This window comes from Bos indicus, chromosome 18 (genome assembly GCF_029378745.1).
Source record: "Bos indicus isolate NIAB-ARS_2022 breed Sahiwal x Tharparkar chromosome 18, NIAB-ARS_B.indTharparkar_mat_pri_1.0, whole genome shotgun sequence".
NCBI classification, from domain to species: Eukaryota; Metazoa; Chordata; class Mammalia; order Artiodactyla; family Bovidae; genus Bos; species Bos indicus.
The window spans coordinates 15,795,189-15,819,343 of NC_091777.1; the positions used below are offsets into that span (position 1 = coordinate 15,795,189).

Below are 24,155 nucleotides of genomic sequence, written 5' to 3' on the forward strand. Positions count from 1 at the left end.
GGCCAACTCTCACATCCATACATGACCACTGGAAAAACCATAGCCTTGACTAGACGGACCTTTGTTGGCAAAGTAATGTCTCTGCTTTTGAATATGCTATCTAGGTTGGTCATAACTTTCCTTCCAAGGAGTAAGCATCTTTTAATTTCATGGCTGCAGTCATCATCTGTAGTGATTTTGGAGCCCATAAAAATAAAGTCTGACACTGTTTCCACTGTCTCTCCATCTATCTGCCATGAAGTGATGGGACCAGATGCCATGATCTTCATCTTCTGAATGTTGAGTTTTAAGCCAACTTTTTCACTCTCCTCTTTTGCTTTCATCAAGAGGCTTTTTAGTTCCTCTTCACTTTCTGCCATAAGGGTGGTGTCATCTGCATATCTGAGGTTATTGATATCTCTCCCGGCAATCTTGATTCCAGCTTGTGCTTCTTCCAGCCCAGTGTTTCTCATGATGTACTCTGCATAGAAGTTAAATAAGCAGGGTGACAATATACAGCCTTGACGTACTCCTTTTCCTATTTGGAACTAGTCTGTTGTTTCATGTCCAGTTCTAACTGTTGCTTCCTGACCTGCGTAAAAATTTCTCAAGAGGCAGGTCAGGTGATATGGTATTCCCATCTCTTTCAGAATTTTCCACAGCTTATTGTGATCCACACAGTCAAAGGCTTTGGCATAGTCAATAAAGCAGAAACAGATGTTTTTCTGGAACTCTCTTGCTTTTTCGATGATCCAGCGGATGTTGGCAATTTGGTCTCTGGTTCCTCTGCCTTTTCTAAAACCAGCTTGAACAACTGGAAGTTCATGGTTCACATATTGCTGAAGCCTGCCTTGGAGAATTTTGAGCATTGCTTTCCTAGCGTGTGAGATGAGTGCAATTGTGCGGTAGTTTGAGCATTCTTTGGCATTGCCTTTCTTTGGGATTGGAATAAAAACTGACCTTTTCCAGTCCTGTGGCCACTGCTGAGTTTTCCAAATTTGCTGGCATATTGAGTGCAGCACTTTCACAGCATCATTTTTCAGGATTTGAAATAGCTCAATTGAAATTCCATCACTTCCACTAGCTTTGTTCATAGTGATGCTTTCTAGGGAAATGCAAATCAAAACCACAATAAGATATCACCTCACACCCATCAGTGAGAGGGTAACAGGCAGGAAGGCCAGGGGTCTCCAAATGGAGGAAATAGCCTGCAAGTGTCAGACATTTTTATCTCTCTTAAGCAGCAGTAGGAAACAAACTAGTGATATTTTTTTCTTCTCTATACAAATTTAATAGGAGGTTTCTCTTAAAATACTGTGTTGCCATAATGAAACCTGGTTTCACTGAAGATAACTATTCTCAAACCTTGAGTTCACCAATGCATTTTTCTTATGGAAATGTTTGTCTTAAGCTATGCTAATGTGCTATGCATTTACCGCAAATTCTGTCTTCAAGTCGGTTCCACCTAATGGGTCAGAACCTACTTGACAAACCAGTATGTTATACCCAGATATTGTTCCCTTAATCTATGTAAATGAGACTATGTGTATGGTAATCTGCCCTTCTACAAGATTCAAGTTAATCATTTTATGGCCCAGGATGAAACGTCTGGTGCCAAGATTACCCCAAAATACATCTTATGGGTGAGGGGCCTGGTGCTATTCTGAGTTTTAAGACATTCCTTTCTTTCATTAACAGACTGCTAGTGACTATATAACATCCAGCTGAAGACTAACGGGGGGGTACTCTTTCTGCCCCCTTTTGATGCCTATGTCAAGAGCTTTCTCTATCTCCTTTATACTTTAATAAAACTTTATTACACAAAAGCTCTGAGCAATCAAGCCTCGTCTCTGGCCCCAGATTGAATTCTTCTCCTCTGGAGGCCAAGAATCCTGGCATCTTTTCATTCAGCAACAACCTTTCATGAGGAAAGCTGCTAACAATAACAACAAAATAATGGAAAATAACAAGAGTTGGCAAAGATACAGAGAAATTGGAACCCTTGGGTACTGCTGGTAAGAAAATGGTGCAGCCACTATGGAAAACAGTATATTGGTTCCTTAAACAATTAAAAATAGAATTACCATATGACCCAGTAATTCCACTCTGGGAACTGAAAAGAATTGAAAGCAGTGTCTCAGATATTTGTACACCCAAATTCATGGTGGCATTATTCACAACAGCCAAAAAGTAAAAGCAACCCAAATGTCATTCAAACAATGAATGGATAAACAAAATATGGTAAATACCCAGTGGAACATTATTCAGCCTAAAAAAGGAAATAAACTAAGTCACATGCTACAAAATGGATGAACCCTGAATACATTATGCTAAGTGAAATAAACCAGTCACAAAAAGACAAATACTGTATGATTCCCCTTATGTGAGGTACATACAGTAATCATATTCACAGAGATAGAAAGTAAAATAGAGGTAGGTTACCCGAGGCTGAGGGGAGGGAAAAATGGGAAGATGTTGTTTAATGGGTATAGAGTTTCAGATTTGGTAGATAAACTAGTTATGGAGATCAGTGGCACAAAGATGTGCCACTTAATACTTCTAAACTATATATTTAAAAATGGTTAAGATGGTAAACTTTATATTTTGTATTGCAGTGAAAGTGGCTCAGTTGTGTCTGACTCTTTGGGATTCCATGGACTGTAGCCCATTAGACTCCTCTGTCCATGGAATTCTCCAGCAAAGAATACTGGAGTGGGTAGCCATTCCCTTCTCCAGTGGATCTTCCCAACCCAGGGATCAAACTCTGGTCTCCTGCATTGCAGGCAGATTCTTTACTTCTGAAGCACCTTACCACAATTAATACAAATTAACAAAAAGTAGATAAATTGGGCTTCATAAAATTTAAAAATTTTGTGTGTCAAAAGACACTATAAAAAAGGGAAAAGGACTTCCCCAGTGGTCTGGTGGTTAAGAATGCACCTTGCAATGCAGGGGACATGGGTTTGATCTCTGGTCTGGGAACCAAGATCCTACAGATCTTAGTTGGAACAACTAAGCCTGCTCAAGCCACAACTAAGAGTCCATGGGCTGTAACAAAAGATCTGCGTGATACAACGAAGATCCCATCTGTTGCAACTAAGACCCGACACAGCCAAATAGATAAAAAAGAAAAGGAAAAGACAACCTACAAAATGGGGGGAAATGTTTGCAAATCATGTATCTGACAAGAGATTAATACTCAGAATATAGGGAATTCCCCAAAACTCAACATTCTAAAAATGAAGATCATGGCATTTGGTCCCATCACTTCATAGCACATAGATGGGGAAAAAATGGAAACAATGACAAACTTTATTTTCTTGGACACCAAAATCACTGTGAATGGTGACTGCAGCCATGAAATTAAAAGATGCTCCTTAGAAGAAAAGCTATAACAAGCCTAGACAGCATATTAAAAAGCAGAGACATTACGTTGCCAATAAAGGTCTGTATAGTCAAAGGTATGGTTTTTCCAGTAGTCACATATCAATGTGAGAGTTGAACCATAAAGAAGGCTGAGCACCAAAGAATTGATGCTTTTAAACTGTGGTGTTGGGGAAGACTCTTGAAAGTTCCTTGGATTGCAAGGAGATCAAACCAGTCAATCTTAAAGGAAATTAACTGTGAATATTCACTGGAAGGACTGATGCTGAAGCTGAAGCTCCAATACTTCAGCCACCTGGTGCAAAAAGCCGACTCATTAGAAAAGACCCTGGTGCTGAGAAAGGTCAAAGGCAGGAGAAAGGGACGTCAGAGGATGAGATGATTGGATGGCATCACTGACACAATGGACATGAGTTTGAGTAAGCTCCAGGAGATGGTGAAGAACAGGGAAGCCTGGCATGCTGCAGTCCATGGGGTTGCAAAGAGTTGGACACAACTGAGTGACTGAACAAACAAAGGTATTAAATGCACAGTGTAGGGAATACAGTCAATAATAATGTATATGGCTGTATGGTGCCAGATGGTAACTAGACTTATTGTGGTGATCATTTTGTAATGTACAGAAGTACTGAATCACTATGTTGTATACTAGGAATTAACACTGTGTTATAGACCAATTACATGTCAAAAACAAACTCAAAGACTTAAGAGATCATATTTGTGTTTACCGGAGTCTTATAGAGAAGGGTGGGGGAATTGGATGAAGTACACAAATTGTACACATTTCCAATTACAAGATAAATAAGTACTAGGGATGTAATGTGCATACATTTGCTTCCTTAGTTGCTTCAGTCGTGTTGAGTCATTGATCCTATGGACTGTAGCCCACCAGGCTCCTCTGTCCATGGGATTTTCCAAGCAAAAGTACCGGAGTGGGTTGCCATGCCATGCCATCCTCCAGGAGATCTTTCCAACCCAGGGATCAAATCCTCATCTCTCTTGTCTCTTGCACTGGCAAGCTGGTTCTTTACCACTAGTGCCACCTGTGATGTAATGTACAACATGGTAAATATAATTAACACTGCTGTATGTTACATATGAAAGTTGTTAAGAGAGTAAATCCTAAAAATTCTCATCGGAAGAAAAAATTTTTCTTTCTTTTATTTAGTATCTATATGAAATGATGTGTATTCACCATGGTAGTCATATCATGATGTATGAGAGTCAAATATTTGTGCTGCATATGTTAAACTTATGCTGTATGTCAATTACATCTCAATAAAAATGGAAGAAACAAACAAGAATAAATCCTAATAGACTCTGCATTAACCTGAGAGGCTCTTTGCTTAGGGCAAGATTTAACAGTTACCTTAAAGAAGACTATTTAATCCTGGAGACAGCCAGCCAGATCACATGGAATTACTGGGAAGCCTTAAGAAAAAATGAATGGAACAAAAATTATAATAAAGTATGATTCAGTGGGTTTTAGTGTATTCTCAATGCTGTGAATCTAATTTTAGAACATTTTTTTGCTCCACCTCCATAAAAAAACTCTGTACCCATTAAAGTTATTCCACATTCTCCCTCTATCCATTTCCCAGTCCTGAACTGTAAATCTATTTTCTGTCTATAAATTTGCCTATGTAGATATTTCCTATAATTGGAATCCTACACTATGTGATCATTCATGACTACTTCTTTCACATGGTATATTTTCAAGTCACTCACATTGTAGCATATATCATTACTTCCTCTCCATTTATTGTCAAATAATATTTCATTATATGGATATACAACATTTTTGTTGTTGTTCAGTTGCACAGTTGTGTCCGACTCATTGCAGCCCCATGGACTGCAGCATGCCAGGCCTGCTTGACCCTCACCATCTCCTGGAGTTTGCGCAAACTCATGTCCACTGAGGCCATACAAACATCTCGTCCTCTGTCATCTCCTTCTCCTCCTACCTTCAATCTTTCCCAGCAGCAGGGTCTTTTCCAGGGAGTCAGCTCTTCTCATAGATGACCAAATATTGGAGCTTTGGCATCAGTCCTTCCAATGAATATTCAGGGTTGCTTTCCTTTAGGATTGACTGGTTTGATCTCCTTGTTGTCCAAGGGACTCTTAAGAGTCCTCTCCAGCACCACAGTTTGAAAGCATCAATTCTTGAGTGCTCAACCTTCTTTATAGTCCAACTCTCACATCTGTACATGACTACTGGAAAAACCATAACTTTGACTATAAGGACCTTTGTCCTTACTTTGTCCATTACTTTGTTAGCAAAGTAATGTCTTTGCTTTTTCATACGCTGTTCATTTAGTCATAGCTTTTCTTCCAAGAAGCAGGCGTCTTTTAATTTCGTGGCTGCGGTCACCGTCCACAGTGATTTTGGAGCCCAAGAAAATAAAAGTCTCTCACTGTTTTCATTGTTTCCCCATCTATTTGCCATAAAGTCACAGGACCAGATGCTATGATCTTAGTTTTCTGAATGTTGAGTTTTAAGCCAGCTTTTCACTCTCTTCTTTCACCTTCATCCAGAGGCTCTTTAGTTCTTCTTCCCTTTCTGCCATAAGGGTGGTTTCATCTGCATATCTGAGGTTATTGCTATTTCTCCCAGCTTTCTGGATTCCAGCTTGAGCTTCATCCAGCCCGGCATTTCACATGATGTACTCTGCATATAAGTTAAAGAAGCAGGCTGACAGTATACAGCTTTGATGTACTCCTTTCCCAATTTTGAACACTTCGTTGTTCTCTGTCCATTTCTAACTGTTGCTTCTTGACCTGCATACAGATTTCTTAGGAGGCATATAAGGTGATCTGGTATTCCCATATCTTTAAGAATTTTCCAATTTGTTGTGATCCACACAAAGACTTTAGCATAGTCAGTGAAGCAGAGTAGATTTTTTTCTGAAATTCTCTTGCTTTTTCTATGATCCAGTGTATGTTGGCAATTTGATCTCTGGTTCCTCTGCCTTTTCTAAATCCAGCCTATATATACGGAAGTTCTCAGTTCACAAACTGTTGAAATCTAAGTCTAGCTTGAACAATTTTGAGCATTACCTTGCTAGCATGTGAAATGAGTGGAACTTGTGCAGTAGTTTGAACATTCTCTGGCATTGCCCTTCTTTGGGATTGGAATGAAAACTGGTATTTTCCAGTCCTGTGGCCACTGCTGAGATTTCCAAATTTGCTGGCATATTGAGTGCAGTACTTTCACAGCATCATCTTTTAGGGTTTGAAATAGCTCAGCTGGAATTCCATCATCGTTATGCTTTGTTTGTAGTAATGTTTTCTAAGACCCACTTGACTACACACTCCAGGATGTCTGGCTCTAGGTCAGTGATCACACCATTGTTACCAGTTACTCAGGTCATTAAGACCTTTTTTGTATAGTTTTTCTGTGTATTCTTGCCACCTCTTCTTAATATCTTCTGCTTCTGTTAGGTCTGTACCATTTCTGTCCATTATTGTGCCCATATTTGTATGAAATGTTCCCTCGGTATCTCTAATTTTTCTGAAGAGGTCTCTAGTCCTTCCCATTCTATTGTTTTCCTCTATTTCTCTGCATTGCTCACTTAAGGAGGCTTTCTTATCTCTCCTTGCTATTCTTTGGAACTCTGCATTCAGATGGGTGTATCTTTCCCTTTCTCATTTGCCTTTCACTTCTCTTCTTTTCTCAGCTATTTGAAAGGCCTCTTCAGACAACCATTTTACCTTTTTCATTTCTTTTTCTTGGAGGTGGTTTTGATCACCAGCTCCTGTACAATGTTAGGAACCTCCGTTCATATTTCTTCTGGGACTCTGTCTATCAGATCTAATCCCTTGAATCTGTCATTTTCACTTTATAATTGTAATGGATTTGATTTAGGTCATACCTGAATGGCCTAGTGGTTTTCCCTACTTTCTTCCATTTAAGTCTGAATTTGGCAATAAGGAGTTCCTTATCTGAGCCACAGTCAGCTTCAGGTCTTGTTTTTGCTGACTCCATAGAGCTTTTCCGGCTCTATCATCTTTGGCTGCAATGATCATAATCAATCTGATTTCAGTATTGACCATCTGGTTATGTCCATGTGTTGAGTCATCTCTTATTGTTGGAAGAGAGTGTTTGCTATAATTCGTGTGTTCTCTTGGTAAAACTGTTAGCCTTTGCCCTGCTTCATTTTGTACTCCAAGGCCAAACTTGCCTGTTACTCCAGGAATCTCTCAACTTCCTACTTTTGCATTCCGGTCCCCAATGATGAAAAGGACTTCTTTTTTTTGGCGTTAGTCCTAGAAGGTGTAGGTCTTCATAGAACTGTTCAATTTCAGCTTCTTCGGCGTTAGTGGTTGGGGCATAGACTTGGATTACTGTGATATTGAATGGCTTGCCTTGGAAAAAAACCAAGATCATTCTGTCATTTTTGAGACTGTACACAAGTACTGCATTATATACTCTTTTGTTGACTATGAGGGCTACTCCATTTCTTCTAAGGGATTCTTGCCCACAGTAGTAGTCATGTGAATGGTCATCTGAATTAAATTCACCCATTCCCATACATTTTATTTCACGGATTCCTAAAATGTTAATGTTCACTCTTGCCATCTCCTGTTTGACCAACTTCCAATGTACCTTGATTCATGAACCTAACATTCCAGGTTCTTATGCAATATTGTTATTTACAAAATTGGACTTTACTTTCACCACCAGACACAACTGGGTGTTGCTTCCACTTTGGCTCAGCCTCTTCATTCCTTCTAGAGCTATTTCTCTGCTCTTGTCCAATAGCATATTGGGTACCTACCAACCTGGGGAGTTCAGCTTTCCATGTCAGTGTCATATCTTTTTGCCTTTTCATACTGTTCTTGTGGTTCTCAAGGCAAGAATGCTGAAGTGGTTTGCCATTCCATTCTCCAGTGGGCCACGTTTTGTCAGAACTCTTCACAATGACCTGTCCATCTTGGGTGACCCTATATGATGGCATGGCTCATAGCTTCATTGAGTTAGACAAGGTTGTGATCCATGTGGTCAGTTTGGTTAGTTTTCTGTGACTGTCATTTTCATTCTGTCTGCCCTCTGATGGATGAGGGTAAGAGGCTGTAGATAAGCTTCCTGAGAGACTGGCTTTTGGGAAAACGGGGTCTTGCTCTGGTGGGCAAGGCCATGTTCAGTAAATCTTTAATCCAATTTTCTGCTGATGGGTGGGGCTGTTTCCTCCCTGTAGTTTGGCCTGAGGCCAAACTGTAGTAGGGCTAATGGAGACCTCCTCCAACAAGCCTTATGCCAGAATGCCGTGCTTCCCAGGACTGCTGCAGTCAGTGTTCCTCACCCCACAGGAGGCTGCTGTAGATGCATGCATCCACCAGAGACTCCCGAACACACCCAGGCAAGTCTGGCTCAGTCTTTTGTGGGATCACTTCTCCTTTCTCCTGGGTCCTGTTAAGCACAAGGGTTTGTTTGTGCCCTCCAAGTGTCTCTGTTTCCCCAGTCTTGTGGAGGTTCTGTAATCAAATCCACTGGCCTTCAAAGTCAAATTCCATGAGGGTTCTGAGTCCCTTTGCTGGATCCCCAGGTTGGGAAATCTGTTGCAGGGCCTAGAACTTTCATAACAGTGCAAGAACTTCTTTGGTATAATTGTTCTCCAGGTTGTGAATCGCCTGCTTGGTGGCTCTATAGTTGAGCTAATAGCGACCTCCTCAAGGAGGACTCCCTGGTGGCTCAGATGGTAAAGCATCTGCCCGTGATGCGGGAGACCCAGGTTCAATCCCTGGGTTGGGAAGATCCCCTGGAGAAGGAAATGGCAACCCACTTCAGTACTCTTGCCTAGAAAATTCCATGGATGGAGGAGCCTGGTGGGCTACAGTTGCAAAGAGTCGGACATGACTGAGCGACTTTACTCACTCACTCACTCACCCAAGGAGGACTTATGCCACATGCCATGCCTACCAGGACTGCTGCTGCCAGAGCATCTTCTTGTCTTCATTCCTAAACTCATTTGACCCCTCATTCAAAGGAGTGAGCATTCCTACTTTTAAAATACCACTTTCTATTGGTAATAATACCACATTTATTATCAAATAGACATAAGGACTGTTTTCCTTTTTTAGGTATTATGAATAAGGCTGCTAATAACAGCATATTAGTTGCTCAGCCATGTCTGACTCTTTGCAATCCCATCGACTGTAGCCTACCAGGCTCCTCTGTCCATGGAATTTTCCAGGCAAGAATACTGGAGCAGGTTGCCATTTCCTTCTCCAGGGGATCTTCCCCAACCCAGGGACTGAATCCAGGCCTCCCACATTGCAGGCAGATTCTTTACCATCTGAGCACCAGGGAAGCCCCAAAGCAGCATGTACAAGCATAATTCACATACAAGTTTTAGTGTAGACATAGGTTTTCAGTTCTGTTAAGTATATACCTAACAAACTGCTGGAGCACATAGGACTACTCTGTTTAACTCTTTGAGAAACTGGCAGGCTGTTTACAAAGTGGTTGCACCATTTTACATTTCTATTAGCAGTGTACAAGAGTTTCAGTTTTCCAATTTCTACACTAATACCTGTTATTTTCTGTCTTTTTTATTATTGCCATCAGTGTGTAAAATAGTATCTCATGATTTTGATTTGCATTTCTCCAGTGCTGAGTATCTTTTCATGTACTTATTGTCCATCTGAATATCTTCTCACATTTGCAGGTGGATTCTTTACCAGCTAAGCCATGAGGGAAGCCTCACCTGCCTCCTGAGAAATCTGTATAAACAACAGTTAGAATTGGACATGGAACAATAGACTGGTTCCAAATAGGAAAAGGAGTACTTCAAGGCTATATATTGTCACTCTGCTTATTTAACTTATATGCAGAGTACATCATGCAAAATGCCAGTCTGGATGAAGCACAAGCTGGAATCAAGATTTCTGGGAAGATTATCAATAACCTCAGATATGCAGATGACACCACCCTTATGGCAGAAAGTGAAGAGGAACTAAAGAGCCTCTTGATGAAAGTGAAAGAGGAGAGTGAAAAAGTTGATTTAAAACTCAACATTCAGAAAACTAAGATCATGGCATCCAGTCCCATCACTTCATGGCAAATAGAGGGGGAAACAGTGGAAACAGTGACAGGCTTTATTTTTCTGGGCTCCAAAATCACTGCACATGATGATTGCAGCCATGAAATTAAAAGATGTTTGCTCCTTGGAAGAAAAGCTATGACCAACCTAGACAGTATATTCAAAAGCAGAGACATTACTTTGCCAACAAAGGTCTGTCTAGTCAAAGCTATGGTTTTTCCAGTAGTCATGTATGGATGTGAGAGTTGGACTGTGAAGAAAGCTGAGCATCGAAGAACTGATGCTTTTGAACTGTGGTGTTGGAGAAGACTCTTGAGAGTCCCTTGAACTGCAGGGAGATCCAACCAGTCAATCCTAAAGGAAATCAGTCCTGAATATTCATTGGAAGGACTGATGCTGAAGCTGAAACTCCAGTACTTTGGCCACCTGATGTGAAGAGTTGACTCACTGGAAAAGACTCTGATGCTGGGAAAGATTGAAGGTGGGAGGAGAAGGGGAGGACAGAGGATAAGATGGTTCGATGGCATCACCAACTCAATTGCCGAGTTTGAGTAAGCTCCAGGAGTTGGTGATGGGCAGGGAAGCCTGGTGTGCTGCAGTCTATGAGGTCACAAAGAGTCGGACACAACTGCATGACAGAACTGAACTGAACTGAATATCTTCTCTCCGTGCATGCTAAATTGCTTCAGTCATGTCTGACTCTGTGTGACTCTACTGATTGAAGCCGACTAGGCTCCTCTGTCCATGGGATTCTCCAGGTAAGAATACTGCAATGGGTTGCCATTCCCTCCTCCATAGGATCTTCCCAACCCAGGGATCAAACACTCGTCTCTTTATGTCTCCTGCACTGGCAGGCGGGTTCTTTACCACTAGTGCCACCGTATCTTCTCTAGACAAATTCTATTCAAATCTTATGCCGATTTTTAAAACTGGGTTTTTTGTTTTTTTTTTTTTACCGAGGTTCAAGATCAGTTCAGTTCAGTTCAGTCACTCAGTCGTGTCCGACTCTTTGTGACTCCATGAAATGAAGCACGCCAGGCCTCCCTGTCCATCACCAACTGCCGGAGTCTAACTAAACCCATGTCCATCGAGTCGGTGATGCCATCCAACCATCTCATCCTCTGTCGTCCCCTTCTCCTCCTGCCCTCAATCTTTCCCAGCATCAGGGTCTTTTCAAATGAGTCAGCTCTTCACATCAGGTAGCCAAAGTATTGGAGTTTCAGCTTCAACATCAGTCCTTCCAATGAACAACCATGACTGATCTCCTTTAGAATGGACTGGTTGGATCTCCTTGCAGTCCAAGGGACTCTCAAGAGTCTTCTCCAGCACCACAGTTCAAAAGCATCAATTCTTCGGTGCTCAGCTTTCTTCACAGTCCAACTCTCACATCCATACATGACTACTGGAAAAACCAAAGCCTTGACTAGATGGACCTTTTTTGACAAAGTAATGTCTCTGCTTTTTACTATGCTGTCTGGCTTGGTCATAACTTTCCTTCCAAGGAGTAAGCATCTTTTAATTTCATGGCTGCAATCTTGGAGCCCAGAAAAATAGTCAGCCACTGTTTCCACTGTCTCCCCATCTATCTGCCATGAAGTGATGGGACCAGATGCCATGATCTTCATCTTCTGAATGTTGAGTTTTAGGCCAACTTTTTCACTCTCCTCTTTCGCTTTCATCAAAAGGCTCTTTAGTTCTTCTTCCCTTTCTGCCATAAGGGTGGTGTCATCTGCATATCTGAGGTTATTGATATTTCTCCCGGCAATCTTGATTCCAGCTTGTGCTTCTTCCAGCCCAATGTTTCTCGTGATGTACTCTGCATAGAAGTTAAATAAGCAGGGTGACAATATAAAGCCTTGACATACTCCTTTTCCTATTTGGAACCAGTCTGTTATTCCATGTCCAGTTCTAACTGTTGCTTCCCGACCTACATACAGATTTCTCAAGAGGCAGGTCAGGTGGTCTGGTATGCCCATCTCTTTCAGAATTTTCCACAGTTTATTGTGATCCACACAGTCAAAGGCTTTGGCATAGTCAATAAAGCAGAAAGAGATGTTTTTCTGGAACTCTCTTGCTTTTTTGATGATCCAGCAGATGTTGGCAATTTGATCTCTGGTTCCTCTGCCTTTTCCAAAACCAGCTTGAATATCTGGAAGTTCACGGTTCACGTATTGCTGAAGCCTGGCTTGGAGAATTTTAAGCATTACTTTACTAGCGTGTGAGATGAGTGCAATTGTGTGGTAGTTTGAGCACTCTTTGGCATTGCCTTTCTTTGGGACTGGAATGAAAACTGACCTTTTCCAGTCCTGTGTCCATTGCTGAGTTTTCCAAATTTGCTGGCATATTGAGTGCAGCATTTTCACAGCACCATCTTTTAGGGTTTGAAATAGCTCAACTGGAATTCCATCACCTCCACTAGCTTTGTTCGTAGTGATGCTTCCTAAGGCCCACTTGACTTCAGATTCCAAGAGTTCTTTGTATATTCTGAATACAAGTCCTTCATCAGATATGTGATTTGCATATAGCTCTTCCAATTCTGTGAATTGTTTTTTCACTTTCTTCATAGCATTTGCAGCAAAAAAAAGGTTTTAAATTTATACATAGGCTAATTTATTTTTCATTTTGTCACTTGTGCTTTTGGTGTCATAGTTAAGAAACCATGGCCTAGCCTAATGTCACAAAGACTTACCGCTGTTTTCCTTGAAGGCTTTTATGGTTTGTGTTGAGTCCCACCCCAAAGCCACAGGTGCAAGGCCTTGTACCAGGGCCACAGAAGTGGAGCCCAGAACGAAGGTCACCTCCAAATCTGACTGAACCCCTTTGTAACCATTGCCAAAATCCCCCATGATCATCACCAGCAGGCTTCCTGATTGCAAATTAGGCAAAGATACACACCCCTGTAGTCACCCGATAGCGCCCTAACCAATTACCTAATGCCAACCTTCCAGCCAGAATTTTGTCTTGAGACTATAAAAACTGGCTACTAACCCATAGAAACTGTCGACTCTCCCTGGTCTGTCAGGAGGTCACAGCACCTTTGTTATCTCTGCTCCCCACTCTTAATAAACTCAGTCCCTTCTGAAATGTTCTTCCTGGAAATTCTTTTCCAACCCACACTCGGAATGCCTCAACATTTGGTGGCCCGTACATGAATTTTAGGGGGCTCCCCCCACTCTCACCTTTCTTCTTTCTTTTCGTTTTCCTCAAACCCTCCATGAACAGGCAAGTGTCTATGGAAGCAATTGAGGAACTCTGGCCAGAGCTACTCTCTGGCATGTTTCAAAGTCTCCACTGCCCGCTTTGGGCCAGTAGCTGCCACCCAAGTGGGCAAGGGCTCTCTTTTCCTCTTCCTCCTCCTCCTCCTAAGCTGAGGGCCAGGCCAATTAAAATTATGCAGACACAGCTCAGGTACCTAAAAGCCATTAGGGCACCTGCCGCTTGAAGACTCCTGTGACAGGATAAGGGGGTCATAGACCACACCAGGCCATCAGAAGTGTCTGCCCCCAGCAAAACAACTTCCATGCACCATGTCAGGCATATACTGGTTCAAGCAAAACACTAAGCCCGTTCTCCAGGCCACCACCTTCCTGGCAGGACTGCAGGGCAGATTCCTCAGCCTGTCTTCCCTGTCTTTCTTGTCCTCCCATGGTGCAGATTAATTTACAAGAGCCTAGGAGCTGCCTCTGAATCATCCCAAAGGGTGCCTTTCACATTTCAGGGAATTGCTAAAGAGTAAGTCATGGTTGGTTCTAGGAAGTTCTTTTCTGTCATTTCCTGCCCTAGCTGCCTGGTGCATTTTCACACAGTTTGTGCCTAGGCTTGTGCCTAGCCACATCACATGCTCAGGGGTTACCTCTCTGTTGGACGTGACTGTTGGGATGGCTGGCCATTTGTACCATTAGCCACACAGTGCCTTGTCGCACACAGAATGTTCATTGGGACAGTTGGGATGCCTTCTGTGGCTGGTGAGTTCTCAGTACCTCCATTAAGAATGGGCTCAGGTACATCTCAAGAACCTCCCTCAGACTCACCTCTAGGCTGTATTCTCAGGACCTGGAAAAAAAATTGATCCTGAAAATCTTAAAAAGAAAGGTTCACATTCTTTCTCAATAAAACTTGGAGCCAGTATGAATTGGGGGACCAAGAAAAATGGCTTCTTAATGATACACTAAATTAAACACAATCCTCCAACTTGATCTCTTTTATCATTCCTTATGCTCAAACCTTAATGGCACTCACTCAGAATCTGGACCCAAGGGACTCATACTGCTTATGTCTTTCTGTTGCTGCCCTATCCCCTCATCCCCCTCTGTCTCTCCTTCCATCAGATCTCCTAGCCCAAGACTCTCTCCTACAGTCAAAAGTCTGAAAAAAACAAAAAAAGACTCTCCTAACACGCTAAAGAATCCCCTTCTCCAATCTTTTGGGTGGTGGTGGATAGAGGGCGGGAACCAAGCTTCCACTCACTATTCCTGCTATTTCCCTTACTCCTTCAGATTCTTCTGATCAAACTAAGACTCCACCTCCCCAGAGGAACAACACCTGCTGGAACAACATCTTATCAGTCAGTCTGCCCCTGTCATCTGAGCCAGTTTGAACACTATTTGGTCTATATTTTAGCTATGAAACTATAAATGCAAAAAGGAAAAATGACATTTTTTGACACTGGATGTTATGATATTCTTTAGACTCCAGAGAAAACTGGTTACAATGAAATCTTTTTGAAATTACAAAACTGTTTCTTTTTGCATGTGCAATTAGAAAAACCTGGCTTATTAAATACTTTTTTTGGAGCTCTGATCCTGCCTCAGAAAACAGCAACATGCTTAGGAAAAAGCGTGAAGTTAACTCTTATGTCCTTGAGATACACAGCCCACTCTGCCTGAGACTTCAGCTTTGGGCATATCAGTAGAACTTCAAGCCAAGAAGAAAAAAAAAAAAGGTCAAAGAGACATTTTAAACATCAAACAGAAAATTGTGAAATCTCTGTCTGGATATATATATATATATATATGTATGTCTCAGTGTGTATCTTTGTCTTTGGATAATATTGCTGAGGTTCATTTGTAAATGAGCTCTAATTTAATTGGTCTAAAGTAAGCACTTACAAACAAACCTAAATATAAGAGAAATTAAATGAGTTTCAGGTTCATGTGAACTGGGAAATATTCAATATTAAATTTAATACCTGATATTAATGTTTATTGATCTAATCAATATAGATATATCTTAAGGTTCATCAACATTACGTGTAATAATTTCATTATGCCTACGTTTAAATAAACTAAACTCTGAATATGTATATTGCAGATTTGACAACAAGAAAAATAACTTGCTATAAAGAAACTTTTAAGAAAAGAAAATGAGATAACAGCTTTGGGTAATTTATGCTTGCCAATCTACAGAATGGCAATATAAAGTACAGTTCATGGTTGCTTAAGGAAAATAGGATGCATGTTTTCAGTAAGAAAGTTATAAGGAATGGAATTACATTTTGTCAAGGGAAAAGGAAGTAAGTCTAAACTTACAGGTGGCTGTTCTTTGAATGGGCAAATAAAGTGATGAACACAGAAAGTGAAAAAAGAAAAGGTTTGTGGAAAATGGACCCACAGAAGAGAGTTTTGTGCATGGTACAAGTTTCTAAGATATTAAACTGCCTTTGAAATCTTTTATTGTTACTTTGGCTAAGTGAATAACTGTTGTTCCACAGTGAATATAAGCTGGTACCAAACTGGAATTTGGTTTTCTCTCCCTGTTAAAAGAACAAAGTTTTCTTGGAAGGCAGCTTTTGATAACAGACTATGTACATTTCTTCACCTTGAAGTGATTTATATTTGTTTTTAAAACTTACTGTTACAACTTTTGTTGTGATAAATAAGAATTTCAAATGATCTGTGAGGACTATGGCACACAGGCAAAGCTCATTCTGCTTATACAAAAATTAACCCTTCATCTACTCATAAATCAGGGAATTTAAAATGGATAAGTGAAGTGGCTCAGTCGTGTCCGACTCTTTGCAACCCCACGGACTGTAGCGTACCACGCTTCTCCATCCGTGGGATTTTCCAGGCAAGACTACTGGAGTGGGTTGCCATTTCCTCCTCCATGCTGTAAATCAGTCAGTCAGGGCCATAGGAAATCCAAGGTGGCTGCTTGGATTTTGGCTCCCTGACAAACTTCACTTTTATTTGATGGGATAAAGCCTTTTCTGGCTGCAGGGTTGATGCTCTCACAATGCAGGAAAAAATTATTAAAAGTGTGTCTTCCACTTGGGTATACGTTCTACAATCTCCAGTGATCAAGGCACCCACTTCATCGGACAAATTATATATAAATCTTAACAAAAACTTCACAAACTTCTTAAAACTATCACTGTCACTATCATCCTCAATCATCAGGCAAGGACAACAGAACAATTAATTATGTGGGATTAAATAAACTGCTAAATAAGATTACAATGTTCATGACCTTTTGTCTGATATATTACTGGCTTCTAATCTTAAGGAGAAGAGCTTCTTCCTCCTCAAGCTACTTATGGTTCAAAACAATTTGGTAATTTATACCTGTGGGTAAAATAAACATTTATCTTTCCTCTCTGCCTTGTCTCTCCAGAAACTGGAGACACTTGGGTTCTGAAGAGCCTTGTCAGGTAAATAAAAAGACTGTCTCCTGATATAAACAGGAATCTCAAAGTATACTGGGGACCTCTAGAAGAAAAAAAATCCACTTAGATAAAATCTGATGACAGGTTTATGACATCTGTAGTCAATGGACCAAACTTATTTAAAAAACAAATCAGTCTTGGCTATGTTTAATAAAAATGGGAATAATTTTAGAAAAAAGAGTTTCACTAAATATTAAATTCTGTATGCTGTACTAAGTCATTTCAGCTGTGTCTGACTCTTCGCAAACCTTTGGACTGTAGCCCACCAGACTCCTCTGTCCATGAGATTCTCCATGCAAGAGTACTGGAAAGGGTTGCCATGCCCTCCTCCCGGGGATCTTCCCGACCCCAGGGATTGAACCCGCATCTCTTATATCTCCTGCAATGGCAGCCAGGTTCCTTACGACTAGTGCCACCTGGAAAGCCCAAATATTAAATTCTAGTTTTGTTAATAAGGTCTGTATTTACCAAGACTCACTTCCCAGATAGTCCTTTGCTGTTATACTGTTATAAGATTTAACCGAGTTAATAAAGGGCACTCTAAGTTTGTTTTTGAAAACTAACTTCATAATCAATCTTTAGGTAAAGATCAGATGCACCATGATCAACAACCAGGTTAACACTGGCTATAGTCATTTAACAGATTAAGTCAGCTAACCTAGGTATATACTGGGCTACACCTAATAAAAATTCTTAAATTCTTACTTGTGAAGTTACTATTACTGCTAGCTATATGGCTATCTATAGTGCCTATTTTATAAAATTGTTGTCTCTTATATTACCAAATGTGTGACTGAGTCTCTAATAAAATGATGATATATAGTTCCATATGAGATCAATGATCATAATTATGTAACTCTAAATATGGGAAGAAGCAACAAGATGGAATATTTTCCTGGACTATAAGAGACTACTAGCTTCCTTACTATTCCATCTTTTTGCTTCTTCCCATAATTATGAGTTACATAATTATGATCATTGACCTCATATGGAACTCACTCCAGTACTCTTACCTGGAAAAATCCCATGGATGGAGGAGCCTGGTAGGCTGCAGTCCATGGGGTTACTTAGAGTCAGACACGACTGAGCGACTTCACTTTCATGTATTGGAGAAGGAAATGGCAACGCACTCCAGTGTTCTTGCCTGGAGAATCCCAGGGACGGGGAGCCTGGTGGTCTGCTGTCTATGGGGTCGCACAGAGTCGGACACGACTGAAGTGACTTAGCAGTAGCAGTAAGGAAGCTATGGTCCAGAACTTTTACTATTTTCATGACGAAGTCCAGTAACAGCATATTAAGTGATCTATCAGAAAAATCGTCACTAGATCTGGGAATGAGCATTCCTAGTATCATGGGACAAAATGATCATAAAATGCCCCCACACCGATGGTCAAATTTACTGCCATGAAGGAGCCCTGCTAACCTGGAACTGGCACTTGCTGTCTGCCTCTACAAAGATTAAATCAGGAGCCACTGCAGCTACTGACTTTCAACATCTTCTGAAAGGAATTCAGGGTAGAAATCAGAAATAAGGCACTCTGTGCTCTGGGAAATGAGGTATTTTCAAACAAAGATTTTCATAAGCCCCAATTCTTTCATCTTCTCTTACCGAGAGAAACACTAACATCACAAACCAATGTCTATCTGGTCCTGGTTCTCCAGGCTAGCCCCTCTTCCAGGCCCCTTGGTAGCTTTTCTGCTTCTACTGATCTTTGGGCCATGTATATCTAACTTTCTTGTAAAGTTTGTTTCTTCTAGAATATAACTAAATCTCCAGATGATGCTACAACAAGGATAGCAGCCAGTTAGCACACAGACTACACTGGAACAAGCCGTATGATCATTTCATGGACTCTCATCTTCCTCCTCAAATGCACCCTGACAGAGAGCAGGCTTTGGAACCCAGGACCCCATGATGCTCCTGTCCAGCAGGAAGAAGCCAGAGCAGTCTCCACCCCTTTCCCCAATGACCTGGCTCCCCATGATCTGAGATGAGGATAGGCAGGTAGTTAGACATAAGCAGGGATTAAGGGGCCAAAAATTTGGCCCCTTAATAAGAAGAGGGGTGAATGTTGAGTCTTGCCCCAAGGCCACAGGGGCAAGACCTTGTACCAAGGCCACAGAAGTGGAGCCCAGAATCAAGGTCACTCCAAAGCTAAGCCCCTTTGTAACCATTACCAAAAGCCTCTATGATCATCACCAGCAGGCTTCCTGATTCCAAACTAGGCAAAGATGCCCACTGCAGTAGTCACTCTATAGTGCCCTAACCAGTCCTCTAGGGCCAACCTTCCAGCAGGAATTTTCTTTGTCTTGAGGTTATAAAAATTGGCCACTAACCCACAGAAACTGTCCACTCTCCCTGGTCTGTCAGGAGGTCAGCCCACTTCGCTCACAGTGCCTTCATTATCTCTGCTCCTTGCTCTTAATAAACTCACTCCCTTCTGAAATTCTCTACATCTGGAAATTCTTTTTCAACCTGCACTCAGACTGCCTCAACAGCTTGATTAGCTCTTGCATTTAGGCTTATGATAGAATTTGAATTGGTTTTCGTGAATGCTGTGACATAATGGCCCAACTGCTTTCTTTCAGATGTAGATATCCAGCAGGGTGTACTAATACTATTTGCTGAAAAACTTTTCTTTCCCATTTAGTTTCCTTGGGACCCTTACTGAAAGTCAATTGACAATTTTCCTGGTTATTTTTTGCATATTTGTTTTTCCATATGAACTTAAAAAAAATCAGTCTAATTCAGTAAAATAACTTCTTAGAACTTTTAGTAAGGTTGCATTGACTTTATAAATTAGAAAGGATTGACATATTCATGTTTTGCTATTTGTTTAAATTTGCTTTAATGTCTTTCAGGGGTGCCTTAAATTTCCTTATATAGGTTTTGCACCTTATTAAATTTATTCATAAGTATTTAATCTTCTAGTTAGCTGTTGTAAATGGGCTTTTCTCTAACATTATGTTTTGCTTACTACAGGCAAACCTCAGAAATATTGCAGGTTTGGTTCCGGACCATGGCAATAATGAATACTGCAATAAAGCAAGTGACACAAATTTTCTGGTTTCCGAGTGCATGTTTATAAAAGTATATTTATATTATACTATAGTTTATTAAGTGTGTAATAGCCTTATGTATAAAAATGTATATACCTTAATTTAAAACTACTTTATTGCTTTAAAAAAACCTAACCATCATCTGAGACTTCGGTCATTCTCTTTTTGCTGTGGAGTCTTGCCTTGCTGTTGATGGCTGCTAACTGACCAAGGCAGTGGTTGCTGAAAGGCTGGGGTGGCTGTGGCAATTTCGTAAAATAAGACAAAAAGGAAGTTTGCCACATCAATTAACTCATTCTTTTGTTGCAGGAAGGGGGACCCCTTCCAGGGCCCAAGTAGGCTCTTGTCTAACACCTGGAAATGAACTGTCTGAGGAGACACACGTGTTGAGAAAGCCGGAGACTTTATTGGAAGGAGTGCCAGGGCAGAGACCATCAGGGTAGGGGAACCCAGGAGAACTGCTCTGCCCTGTGGCTCGCAGTCTCAGGTTTTATGGTGATGGGGTTAGTTTTCAGATTGTTTCTGGCCAATCATTCTGACACTCAGGGTCCTTCCTAGTGGCGTGCACGTATCGTCCAACCAAAGTGGATTCCAGCGAGAAGAATTCTGGGAGGCCGGTAGAACATATGGACTGGCGTCTCCTCCCTCCTTTTGACCTTTCCCAAATTCTTGTTGATGGTAGCTTGTTAGTTCCATATTCCTTACCAAAACCTCCTACTGTAATGTGACTCGTGCAAGTGGCTAGTATCTCGCCTAGCCAGGGTGGGTGATTGCAGTCAGTGGTTCCCCTAACACTTTCATAAATGACTTCTCTGTAGCATGCAATGCTGTATGACAGCATTTTACTCATAGGAGAACTTCTTTCAAAATTGGATCCAATCCTTTCAAACCCTGCCTCTGCTTTAATAACTAAGTTTATATAATATTCTAAATTATGTGTTGTCATTTCAATGATCTTCACAGCATTTTTACCAGGAATAAAGTCTATCTCAAGAAATCACTTTCTCTGAGACTCCTTGAGTGTTGTAAAGTTTTTATCATGAGATTGCAGCAATTCAGTCATATCTTCAAACTCCACTTCTAATCTTGCGAAAATTACCAAAATGTGATAGAGACACAAAGTAAGCAAATGCTATTGGAAAAAAGACACATAAAGATTTGTCTGATGCAGTGTTGCCACAAACCTTCAATTTGTAAAAAATGCAGTTATCTGTGAAACTCTATAAAGTGAAGCAAAATATGGTATGCCTGCCTTATGAAAGCCAATTTTTGTTAATTTTAAATCCTGCTCCTTCACTGAATTCTTTCCGTTTGAGTTAGTTTTATTACTGATTCTCTGAGGGTCCAGGTATACCATTGTCAGGCGAGTGTATGCTCCTCAGTTCTGTCTCATCACAACAAAGATTTGGAGTGACGGACATTAAAGCCTTCGGCACGTCACAGCTCTCGGGTCTTGGACAGACAGTGTTATAGCTCTTAGACAAATCAGTGTTACAGCTCTATTTTATTTAGAAGATAGTAGGAGACTCCATCCTGGAAGCGTGAGGGCATGCCAACCCAAGGACGTGAAGACAAGAGAGTGGAGGAGCGTGCCAGCGTGAGGGGGGCGGTGGGGTGGGGAGGAGAGAGGGAAAGAGAGAGAGAAAGAGCGCACGCACGCAGCGGGGGGAGAGAGAAAGTGCTTTGGCTCCTCCTCTTATATGTTTTTTCCTCCCCCTGGGCCTGCCCTATGCAAATTGGGCTTAGCCAGAAGTGCTGTTTGCTCTATCTGAGGTCTTAACTCCAGTCCTCGGACCTTCCTTTGACCTTCCTTTGTTCTATTTTTGCAGGCTTTCCCCTTCCTTGTCTTTTGGCCACCACAATTTTGGACTCCTGTTTCCTATTCTAACTACCTAACATTCCCCCCTCAAGAGATGGGAGGCCCAATTCTTTGGGAATAGGGGCGTCGAGGTCTTTCTGGCTGCTTCCTGCTGAACTGGGATGGCGAGTGGTATTGGGCCTCCCCCTCTTGCTAGTCTCAGGCCTCAGAGTCCTCAAAGCGGTGTCCATCTAAGGGTGTGATATTTTCCGTGGTTGGCTGTAGTTTTGTATCTTTGCTGAACTGGCACCTCATGTTTTAGCTTGTTGACCTGAGCAGAGACAAAACAGGTTAGACAATTGATAACACATGGAACAATCATAAGCAGCATCAGTATGGTGTAACAAGGACTAGTAGGGGCATCGCTGCTGCTGCTAAGTCGCTTCAGTTGTCTTCGACTCTGTGCGACCCCATAGACGGCAGCCCACCAGGCTCCTCTGTCCATGGGATTCTCCAGGCAAGAACACTGGAGTGGGTATTAGCTAATTCTAAATTCACATCGCCAGGATGGCTCAAGTCCCGCATTGTTCGGGGATCAGAAGATCTATCTCCTGTCTGTTTTGGAGTACAGTCTCTGTCAAGCTGTGTTGGCTCTTTAGAGTTATCCTGAGAAATCTTATCCCCAGAAACCAGATTTTGGGGGTGTTCATTAGAATGGCAATCATTTGTAGTCCTGAATAGGTATTTGAGATCTCCCAGGGGCTCACAGGTGTATTGAGTGTCCTCTTCTGTTTTCTTCCACAGCTTGATTCGCGAGTAGTGAATCCAGGAATCATGTCCTGGTACCTTGACTGCTGCAGGGGTAGAAAGAATTACAGGGTAGGGGCCCTTTCATGTGGGCTGGAGTTAAGTCTTTGGGGACCCATCTTTCCAGACTTTAATTAGGATTTGTGTCCCTGGAGCATATAGTGGTGACTCCTTAGAGTCTTTGGGGTCCTGGTTCATACCCCACAAGCATATATCCTGTTGGAATTGCCCAAAGGCCATGGTATAAGACTGGAGGGCCTGAACCTCTGGATCTAGGAAGAGATTGTTGACATAAACAAAAGGTTTCCCATATAGCATCTCATAAGGACTAAGACCAACCTGTTCCTTAGGGGCAATACAGGTGTGGAGGAGAGCTATTGGTAAAGCCTCCTTCCATCCCAGGGAGGTTTGGGTTATTTTTTTTATCGCTGATTTTAAGAATTGGTTGGCTCTTTCTATTTTTCCTGAAGACTGAGACCTCCAGGTACAATGGAGATAATAAGTAATCCCCAATGCTTTAGAGACCCCTTGGGTGACCTTATGTTAGATAGTTAGAATAGGAAACAGGAGTCCAAAATGGCAGTGGCTAAAAGACAAGGAAGGGAAAAGCCCGCGAAAATAGAAGAAAGGAAGGTCAAAGGAAGGTCCAAGGACTGGAGTTAAGACCTCAGGTAGAACAAACAGCACTCCTGGCTAAGCCCAATTTGCATAGGGCAGAGGAAAAAACATATAAAAGGAGGAGCCAAAGCGTTTTCTCTCTCTCCCCACTGCGTGTGTGCACTCTTTCTCTTTCTTCCTCTCTCTCCCACTCTCTCCCTCTGTCTCTTCCTCACCACCCCCGCCCCCACCCCCCTTTCTCTCTCCCATGCGCTGGTGCGCTCCTCCACTCTCTTGTCTTCGCGTCTTTGGGTTGGCATGCCCTCACACTTCCAGGATGGATTCTCCTGCTATCTTCTAAATAAAATAGAACTGTAACATTGATTTGTCTAAGAGCTGTAACACTGTCTGTCCAAGACCCGAGAGCTGTAACGCACCGAGGGCTTTAATGTCCGTCACTCCAAATCTTTGTTGTGATGAGACAGAACCGAGGAGCATACACTCGCCTGACACTATGATCTACAAATAGTTACTGGTTTTTACTTCTCTGTTACTCATTCTTATCCCTCTTACTGATTTCTCTCATTTAACTGTCTTGGCTAACTTGCCTCTAATATAATACTGAACAGTAGTGGAGATAGTGGGGATGCTTGCCTTGCTCCCAATATAATGGATATGCCTATAGTGTTTCCTTAGGTTCCCTGGTGGCTCAGAAGGTAAAGTGTCTGCCTGCAATGTGGGAGACCTGGGTTCGATCCCTGGGTCAGGAAGATCCCCTGGAGAAGGAACTGGCAACCCACTTCAGTACTCTTGCCTGGAAAAT

The 24,155-nt window shown here is 41.7% G+C and overlaps 1 long non-coding RNA gene across 1 annotated transcript in view; it reads left to right on the forward strand.

Annotated features, from left to right (window-relative positions):
• The window catches only part of LOC139177061 (uncharacterized), a 31,982-nt gene extending 11,852 nt beyond the window's left edge, over window positions 1–20,130 (forward strand). Inside the window, exons 2-3 of the long non-coding RNA XR_011561468.1 lie at window positions 10,032–11,164; window positions 14,903–20,130. This is a non-coding gene — a long non-coding RNA (uncharacterized lncRNA). The remainder of the gene's footprint in view (window positions 1–10,031; window positions 11,165–14,902) is intronic.
• The last annotated feature ends 4,025 nt before the right edge of the window (window positions 20,131–24,155 follow it).